Raw genomic sequence first — 11,044 nt, 5'->3', positions numbered from 1 at the left:
ACTTGATTTGACTCTGCGAGCGGGGTTGTTGGTGCCGGTTATCCCTCTCTCTAACAAAAAAAGTTCTTAGTGCCTTTTATATTTGGTTGCGGCTCCCAGAGGCATGCAAAAATATTTTCTTTTAAATCGAATCCTCATTTGTAAACAATTCATACTTTTGACAAAAAAGTACTTTCAGCTATGTCACTCAATTCTCTAACGTCCTGCTTTTAGACCCAAGAGGTTTGGTGTGAGTGAATGCTGTAATCTCCGAGCAAATTAATTATAAATGTTAATGAGTGTTGTTTTCTTAGAACAATAAAATAAGAAACAGCAGAAATATCCAACCAAGATTGGAATAAAATATGAAAGATGTATATAGTTTTGCTTTTTTTTTTAAATATGTGATATATTTTTTAGAACGTTTCGGTCAGTGTACTCTTCTGCTGGTTTTTGTAATAAGGGTGCCATCCGACTTTCGATTTTAAGCTCCTTCATGATCTGTATGATTTTGTTCTTGCGGGGAAAATGCATGAGGATATTCCTCAATAAATGTAGGTTTAATGCGATCAACAGTGATATTATCTTTGTTTTTCTTACTCAAGATATTAAAATATTTTCCTTTAATTTCCAAAATCAGAAATGATCCTAAATAATTTGGGCAATGTGGCTTTTTAACTGCACTTTTCCTGATAAATATATATTTGCAGATGTAAAGATCATTTGGGATATAAATTTGCTTTTATGCTTTACTCGTCGGTGTAAAATTTATAAGAGACATTTTATTAATTTTACACCTGGTTGATGCAAAATTAATAAACACCTTTTTATGTTTCAATTCCGTCACGACCGATGTTGTATGTGAAATTTCTGTCTTTGGATTGAAATACTGTTCAGGTAGGACCAATGCTGATCCTAAAACTACCTCTACAGGTGTACTTTGTATTTTTTTTCAACGTGTTTCTAATCGCCAGGAGAATTAATGGGAAATTGTCTGTCCCATTCGCATTGTTTTAATACATAGCCACGGAAGCTTTCAATTGTATGTAGAATCTTTTCCTCATCCTATTTAAACAAGGGTGATAGGCAGTTGTTTTAATGCGATCTATTCCTAACAATTGAATCAATTTGGCCAAAAGAGTTTATTGACACTGTGATCCCCCGTCTTTTGTAATAACTGAAGGTACCTCGAAAACTTCAATTCTACAGTATAACTCTGGCTATTGTTGCGGTTGAAATGCCTTTAACTGCTATGGCAGTAGGCTATCTGCGAAATCTGTCAAATTTTTTAAGTGTGTGTGTATGTCCTTTTCGGGGTAGGTAAAGGGCCTACTACTCTATGTGAAAATTCAGCGTCTGGTGTGCTAAAAATTCCGAGTTGTGATGTTGTATGCTTGTGAATTTTATTCTTTTGGCAAGGTATAAAATTTTAGTCGAATTGCGAATGCGCATGTCTATATTGAGACAAACAATGTGTTCTGCTATTAATTTCATAGTAACTTTTTTCTCCTGGATGAGATAAGTTATGAAAATGTTGAAAAAAACTCCTGATGCTAGGTGGTGTGTACAGGTGTAGATGTGTTTTCGATACGTAGCAATAAAATTTCGTTGTAACAAATTGTATCGGCATTTCTTTTAGTTGTAAGATGGCTTTGTTTTATAGCTGTAATTGTTTATCTTTTTTTCCTGCTGCTGTGCGATTAATTTGATATTTGATGAACTGGAATTAAAAGACGCAATTACATCCCGAGATTGTGATTTTTTTTTTTTTTTTACAAAGGCATCACCACATTATCAAGGCCCAGAGGTCACTCAAGGATAAGGGTTAAAGAGTGTACAGTAGAAGTTGGTCAATATAGTAATCATTAGTAATGAAAATTTGGTAAATTTAATAACTTATATGGAACGGCTCATCAAGAACTTATTTACTTTAGACTTGAACACAACCATATTGTAGTCAGCCGGAAAGCAGGAAAACGGAAGACAATTCCACAGGCGTGCAGTTCTAAGAAAGAAGCTTTGTTCATGGAATCTACGTTTAGGTTTAGGCACAGATAAAGAGTGGGGGAAATTATTGATAGTGTTTACAGCGAGACGAGTGTTTCTTGTGAAAGTTTGGCGAGGGGGGACCATAGATTGAAGCTCAGTTGAACACTTTCCATGAAAATAACGATACATCAGAGACAAACTCGCAACATCTCTTCTGTGAGATAGAGGATGCAAGGAGGAGTAAAGGACATCTCCTACGAGGCTACGAAGTCTATTTTGAACTCTATCAAGGCAGGACAAGTCCTTTCTAGCAGCTCCTGCCCAGATGTGGCAACAGTATTCCATCCTTGGACGTACCTGGCTCTTATATAGATAGAGAATAGCATCAGCAGTGAGATATCTACTGGATCGATAGAAAGATCCCACCATTTTTCCAGCGGCCTTGGCAACAGATTTGATATACGTGTTCCATTTAAGATCAGGAGTAATGGTGAAGCCCAGAAGCTTGTCAAAACTTGAGGCCTCCTGAAGACGAGAGCCATTCATTTCAATTGATGACAAATGTGGATTAGAATGTTGATGATGTAAAGAGAAAAGCTTGGTTTTAGATGCATTAAAAGTAACCAGACACTCCTTTCCCAATTGTACTACGTGCTCAAGATCAGAGGAGAGAGAATTGGAGAGAACTTGCTCGTTTACTGTCTTAGATGTGGTACCATAAATGGTAGTGTCGTCAGCATAAATGTCTACAAATGATGTAAGGATATGATTTGGAAGATCATTAATGTAGATCAGGAAAAGAGTTGGGCCCAGGATGGATCCCTGAGGGACACCGGCATTAATACTGTGAGCTTCTGAGTTTTGCCCCTCAACTACTTCTCTTATGAACCTATCAGAAAGAAATGATTTAATAATTGAGAAGACTTTTCCAGCTATACCATAGCTAGCGATCTTATGAAGTAAACCTTTATGCCATACCCTATCAAAGGCTTTAAATATGTCAAGAGCAATTGCCCTAGAAAGATTGCCACCGTCGAGAGATTTGCTAATCCTATGCGATATAATTGTAAGGACATCTGCTGTAGATCTAGCAGAACGGAAACCATATTGAGTGTCACTAAGAAGGTTATTTTTGTTGAGATGTTTGATTACTTCTGTATTTAACACAGATTCTAGCAACTTACTCATGACGCACATAATGACGCACATAATGATTCGCCTATAATGTTCTCTTCCATTTACATATCAGATATATGTGGAGAACTGAGCTATATATTCAAAATGTCTTATTTCACGTGCGCCCTATTTATCTACGCATGTATGTAGAGTATATATTAATGGTTTATGATCGGTGTAAATGCAAAATATTATTTCCTTCCAGCAAATATTTAAATGTTTAATTGCAAGGTAAATTTTTAGTAGTTCGCTTAAAAAATACATAATTTTGTTTGTGTCTTAGCAGAATAACTTGATCTAGGAGTCATTGTGTTGATGACCAGTGTGCGTATGACTTTTCCTACATCTATATTTGATGCATCTGTTGTACGTGTGAGTTTTGTGTCCTGACTGTCTCATATGCAATTCGATTTTTTCAAGTTATTCAAATCAGTTTTAGCATGTTTAAAGGTTTTTAAGGTAGGTCCTTCTTACTTTAACTGTTGGATTTTTTTTTTTTTAACAGACATGTCAACGGTGCAATTATTGTAGAAAAGTTAGATAATAATTGTCTGTAGAAGGGAATTACATTAATGATTCAGCTTATTTGTCTGACAGATATGGGGTGTGAGAAATTCAACATAACACTTACTTTCTTGCCTAATGGAGATACTCCAACCCTTTCAATCAAGTGTCCGAGGAAATAAACATTTGGTTGGCCAAAAATGCATTTCTCGTTGTTTATTTTCAGACCGTCTGTGACAAATTTAAAAGGTTTGTTTAAAGTGTTGACTGTGCTCATCGAGGTCACTGCTGAAAATTAGAACCCCATGCGTATATGCAGATTTGAATGGCAGACTTCATAAACTTCATATATTAGTCTTTGAAAGGTTTGTCATGTGTTCCTTAGCCCAAAAGACATCCGTACGAACTCGTAAAGACCAGATGTTGTGGTCAACGCAGTTTTATGAATGTCTTCTTCTGTCATTGGAACTTGGTGGTACACTTTTACAATATCCAATTTAGAAAATAGGGTGGTGGCTTGCAATCCGATGGCGTAATCGATGATACGTAAGATAGGGTATCTATCAGGGACTGTTTTTGCATTTAATCTTCTAAAATCACAACAAGGGCGCCATGATGTAGCATCTGACTTTTTTCACCGTTTGGAGAGGAGAAGTCCAAGTACTTCTTGAGGTTAGGGTGATCACCTGCTGTTACAGATGTTGAAACTCGTCCGTTTCAATCTAGTATTTATCCGGTGTCAATTTCTGGCGGTGCGTAAACGGGTTGCCCCGTTGTTTTGAGGTAAAGCTTGGCATTATGTTTTATGGTGCCTGTGTTTTTAAATAGTTTGGGAGAGCTGTCGATATTTCGTAGTAGTTGGCTAATGTACAGAGCTAATTCCAGTGGATGGGTATATTTAGAAGGAGGTTCCTCGTACCGGGGGTTTTGTTTGATTTCTTAAAATGTGTAGTTAGTCATGTCCACAGAAAGGTTGTATCTCGTTAAAAAAAGTCTGCTCCGAATATTGGTGTTGTTACATTGACTATGGTAAAATTCCACAAAAATTCCGTTGCATGCCGAGATTTATATTCAATGTTTTCTTTCCGTAAGTAGGTTATTATACAGTTAGCTGCTTGTAGGTGAAAAGATTATGGCGTAGTGCCGCGATTCTGTGTTTCTGGTATTACGCGTATTCCGGCTTCAGGGTCTATTAAAAATATAATCATGATTTTGTTTGCAGATATAAAATAGACGACCTTTTGTTGAAAGTACAACAATAGTCGTCGTCTCTATAAGCAAGAATTTCCGTTTCCAAGTTTCGTGCTGTGTAAAACCCCGGCTGTATACAGCGTCTCGTCTCCGTACCGAACCATCTGTGATAATTACAAAAATTGTTTGTTTATTACGCTTGTCACATCGGCCTCTACTCCAACGTCCCTTTCTTTAAGGCTAGTCGGTTATTGTCGAAGAAGCTACGGTCGTCAAGTAGTAAGTCTTGTAGGTGTTTTGACAGTTGTTCTACAGTAGACTTGCGTTCGTTTAGTTCCTCACGTCTAGCGTGTGCTTGTTGCGATTAAATGATATTTACCTAGCGGCTTTGAAAGCTTTCATGGACCCGGTCTGCTGTGTCAGCTAGATTTTAAGTTTTCGTCTTTTCTGTCATGGGTGCAAGGATTTGTGTATTGGTAGCGCGCAATTTATCCAGCTATAAAATCCGCATAATGTTCTACGACATTTTTTGTCACCTAGCAAGGTTCGCATGTATCGTAGTATTTGTGATAGAAGTACGGTCTCTTAATTCAAACTGAGTCCAATCATTTCGCATCATTCGCATCATTGTCTCATAAGCCTCTTATTCAGGTTGCCCTCTTAAACAATTTCCAGCACATCTTTTACTTCCTCGACAACGTCCACTGGAAGTTTTTCTACCAAGTAACAATATTCTGTTTTCGGGGAGGTGATTCAAATAATGGCTGGATTTGAACAAACCAGCATTATAAAGATAGTCGCGTTGAAAGATGGGATGTTTAACGATATTGTGGCTACTGGTGTTTGCGAAGATTGTTATTCCATCTTCTTTTTCCGGTTGTTTATTTTTTTTTATTTTGGTAGTGTTCACAGTTAGGTCACACATTTTTTGACGAACGTTAGGATTTACCAATTGTTTGGGACTTTCGTAAATACCCTGAAATAGATAAATAAAAAAAAACATGCTACCAAATAAGGGGAAATAAACTTTGAACCACAACGTTTGGTGCGAGTGAATGCTGTAATTCCCGCGCAAATAAATTTATAAATTTTAACTTGTGTGTTTGTCTGTGCCTTAGAAAATTAAACTTAGAAACAGCACTAGTATAATCATTTTATAAAAATACTCATAATTACTACACCATAGTTTTCTACGGCAAAAAATCGGATAGGTTTAAAGATTGTTTTCTAATAAACTATTATTAGACATCAATTAAAAACTTATCCGATGTTTGCAGTAAAAATATTTGATGTCGTTCTTATTGTGTTGGTTTACTTAATATTGTGTTTCATATTCCAATTTTCACAGGTTTTACATGAAAGAGGTTTTTGCCAGCCATTTAGGCCCTGTGGCCTGAAGTTTAGTGAGATAAATGTTTTTTTATCCATTTTCCATCGATTAATAATATAATACTAGCGGGGCCTGTGACAATTCCACAGCGGCATTGTTCATATGTAATATATTGTTGCTGGGAATTATGTGGACGTTCTGTTCGGCATCAATGAAGGCACAATCATATTATTGTAGCTCTTTTATTAAAACTCTATCGGCTTCTTACTTAAATAATAACTTTGATATATTTCCTGGGCTGATTATTTCATTACAAACACACTGGTCAATTAACTCACATTTTATCATTTCTCATAATTATTTAATATGTTACTATGTTCGAAAATAATTACTCATAATTTTAACCAAAATTATCGCCTCTACCCTTACTAAAATAAAAAAAAATGTGATATATTGTCTAGAAGGATTATTTCATAAAAAACCCAACTATCAATTAACTCATATTTAATCATTTTTCATAATTCTTGGATATGCTACTAATTTGGGCAATCATTTTTCTTATTTTACCGACATCATCGCCCCCCCTTACTAAAATAATAGCTTTAATATATTGTCTGGGCTGATTATTTCATTACAAACACACTAATGCATTGAATCACATATTATCATTTTTCATAATTCTTAGATATGTTACTAATTTCGACAATAGTTTTTCATAATTAAAACCATTCTTATCGCCCTCTCTTACTAAAATAATAACGTGGATATATTGTCTGGTCTGATTATTTTATTATAAACACACCAATCAATTAACTAACATTTCATCATTTTCGTAATTATTGGATATATTACTCATTTCGACAATAGTTTTTCATAATTTAAACCATCTTCATCGCTCTCTTTTACTAAAACCTAATTTTGATATGTTATCTGGGCTGATTATTTCATAAAAACACACAACAATCTATTAACTCACATTACATCATTTTTTTTATAATTCTCGGATATGTTTCTATTTCGACAATCACTTTTTATATGTCTAAACTACGTTATTAATCACTAACTACTAAAACATAACTTTGAAATAATATCTGGATGATTATTTGATTTCCAACACACCAATCAATTAACTCAAATTTCGTCATTTTTCATAATGTTTGCATATGTTACTAATTTCGATAATAATTTTTCATACGTTATATACACCTTGCAGTCTCCTCCCTACTAAAATAATAGCTTTGATATATTGTCTGGGCTGATTATTTCATTACAAACACACCAATCAATTAACTCACATTTCATCATTTTTCATAATTCTTGGATTTGTTACTAATTTCGACAATAATTTTTACAATAAAACCACACATTATGCCCCCTCCTACTAATATAATTACTTTGATATATTATCTGGGCTTATTATTTCATTACAAACACACCAATCAAGTAACTCACATTGCATCAGTTTTCATACTTCTTGGATATGTTACTAATTTCGACAATAATTCTCATAACTTTATCCCACTATGTCGCTCCCCCTTACTTAAATAATAACTTTGATATATTGCCTGGGCTGATTATTTTATTACAAACACATCAATCAATTCCAGGTACTCTCATAGTATATATGTTCTACCTATTTTATCCAATTCCGGCCTACGCCGCGTATTCTGCTAGTCTATATCTTTCATCTATCTCATTCAATCCCGGGCGACACTGGGTATTATGATACTATATGTTTTCCACCTATCTCATTCAATACTGTGCGACGCTTTCTGCTAATATATATTTGCACTTATCTCATTCAAACCCGGGACTGACTTCATGTCCGCCATCCCACTATTAAAAATATACATGAAATAAAGTAATGTTTAAATCGTAAACTATTTAAGCCATTTCTGGGACTGACTTTATATCCCCAACCCACTTCTAAAAATATACATGAAATAATGTAATGGCTATATAGTAAACTGTTTCATCCCTTTCCGGGGCTGACTTCATATCCCCTACCCCACTGTTATAAATTTACATTAAATAAAGTAATGTTTAATGCATAAACGGTTTAAGTCATTTCCGGGACTGATTTCATATCCCTACACTACTATTAAAAATATACATGAAATAAAGTAATGTTTAAATCGTAAACGGTGTAAGTAATTTCCGGGACTGACTTCATATCCCCCATCTCACTGTTTAAAATATAGTTGAAATAAAGAAATGTTTAAATCAAAAACTGTTTCAGCAGCTTTTCGAAATTAATACATAAAAACATTAACATAATAGGGATAAGGTAACCATTGCTTTAATATGAATTTCTGAGTGTAGTACCAGTCTCAGCATTCCAGTGACTTAACCACTCCTTTTTGGGCTTGGTTAATGGAAGAGAAATTTCATAACAATTAAACGACGCAGATGTAAGAGTGACACACAAAAACATTAAAATACATAAAAACATCAACATGGTTAGAGATTAGGCAACCATTGCTTTCACATGAATTTCCGAGTGTAGTACCAGTCTCAGCATTCCAGTGACTTAACCACTCCCTTTTGGTCTTGGTTAATGGAGGAGAAATCCTTCATCACTGATACAATTTTTATTTTTGTTACTGAACAGAGTGCCCCTTTTTTGGAGCCCCCGCCAACAAAAAATTTAACCGACCTCATGTCCAACTCTGCCCTTGTGGTGAGGCAAGTTAACAAAAAAACATAATCAGAAGGGGCATTTTTCAGGACATCTTATAATTAATCAGAAGCGAGATTTTCAGTGCATTTTATAATTAATCAGAAGGGAATTTTCAGGCGCATTTTGTAATTAAATCAGAAATTACTTTTCCCAGTTACTTTTGTAATAGTAAAACATTGTTACATTAACTATAGTACCTATTTACAACGCCTCCCTACTGGACAGATTTAGACACCAGGGTCGTTTTTAACGTGGAGAAAAAGAACAAAACATAGTCTTAATCTTAAAGGATTTCTCCTCCAATGAAAGAGAAGAAATTGAAATGAAACGTTTGAAGAACAGATACTACACTTTGATCTTGGCCAAAAGGTCAAGAAGAACAAATCATGTTTTATTAGCTTTGCCTCAACAGCGACACCATTTTTTTATTCCTTATTAAACGACCCGGATGTAAGCGTGACACACAAAAGGATAAACTCGCTATCGTATTAAAGTTAACATCGGCAATATTTTTAATTTAACATTTTTAAGAGGGTGCTTGATTGCTAACAGGTTAATAAAATATCACTTGCTACACATTTTTTTCTTTTTGTTTTTAAACACTTTAATAAGGTTTTATTGTTGTATTATTCTTTTAGTTAAAATGCAACGCAGAATATAACATGTATCTCCGTCTACTCGCGGTACCGAAGCTATGCGGCTTGTACTTTCTCGTCAAACTCAGGCAGAATGGGCAATAGCGAACATAGATAGAAGACAAAGCATCATCCAATACGTTCAGAATAGAGCTGCAGAGCTACAATTGTAGCTGCATTTGAATTAGCACGATTGAACTTTTCGCAATTTCAGATCAGATTTCTCTTAACAGAATGGACGCAAAAGACTGAGATTTCGTTAGGCACGTGAACGAGAAACAGCAAATGACACTTGCTTATCCATTACCGATTGGGATCCTCTTGAATCCCGATACAATCTAACTGATTATTATAGTTGGAGACATCATGTTCTGACCGGCATACTGAAGTTGTCCCTATTGCAGTATCCTGGTATTTACGTGAAAAATAAAACGAATGTTTGTGTCGCCTTAAAATTAAACTACCGTAGTTACAATTGCCACATAAACATTAATAGTGTTGCTTGCCGAGTATACTGCTGAATCAAGTTATTTTCCATCTAACGTAAAAAAATACTAGAATATACAGAAATGATTACTACTCAATGCATACCTACATATTTGAAGTAAAAGGGCACACTTCTATCGCTACTATTTTATCAAAATCACTTTGTGTGTGAGAGAGTCCCTTCCGCATAAGATTCGAGCGTATCTTTACAAATTTCACACAAAGTCCATTTATAGAGCTGACAGTGTTTTTAGATGTTTTGTACAGAGATTCCCCTGATAAGTATCACCACCAGAAAAGAAAAACGATCTTAAAAAGAGTCTTTCTTCTTTTATACACAAAAGAAGAAAAATACAGGAGGGCAGTTTACGTTACACAGATGTAAACTTGGCCAGTGTAACGTAAAATACTACCCTGAAAAAATTCATCTTTTTTTATCTATAAGAGGGGATCGCCATGCCGCAATATAAGATCGCCATGCCGCAATATAAGATCGCCATGCCGCAATATAAGATCGCCATGCCGCAATATAAGATCGCCATGCCGCAATATAAGATCGCCATGCCGCAATATAAGATCGCCATGCCGCAATATAAGATCGCCATGCCGCAATATAAGATCGCCATGCCGCAATATAAGATCGCCATGCCGCAATATAAGATCGCCATGCCGCAATATAAGATCGCCATGCCGCAATATAAGATCGCCATGCCGCAATATAAGATCGCCATGCCGCAATATAAGATCGCCATGCCGCAATATAAGATCGCCATGCCGCAATATAAGATCGCCATGCCGCAATATAAGATCGCCATGCCGCAATATAAGATCGCCATGCCGCAATATAAGATCGCCATGCCGCAATATAAGATCGCCATGCCGCAATATAAGATCGCCATGCCGCAATATAAGATCGCCATGCCGCAATATAAGATCGCCATGCCGCAATATAAGATCGCCATGCCGCAATATAAGATCGCCATGCCGCAATATAAGATCGCCATGCCGCAATATAAGATCGCCATGCCGCAATATAAGATCGCCATGCCGCAATATAAGATCGCCATGCCGCAA

General features: G+C 35.7%; 1 pseudogene; it reads right to left on the bottom strand.

Moving 5' to 3' along the window:
• Positions 1–9,118: 9,118 nt before the first annotated feature.
• LOC145284431 (U2 spliceosomal RNA) lies at positions 9,119–9,231 on the bottom strand (annotated as a pseudogene).
• Between the last annotated feature and the right edge of the window lie 1,813 nt (positions 9,232–11,044).

Source organism: Euprymna scolopes, chromosome 1, assembly GCF_053919585.1.
Source record: "Euprymna scolopes isolate OS-2025 chromosome 1, ASM5391958v1, whole genome shotgun sequence".
Lineage (NCBI taxonomy): Eukaryota > Metazoa > Mollusca > Cephalopoda > Sepiida > Sepiolidae > Euprymna > Euprymna scolopes.
The sequence above is the reverse complement of the archived record's forward strand: the minus strand, read 5'-3'. Positions and strand labels throughout refer to the sequence as shown.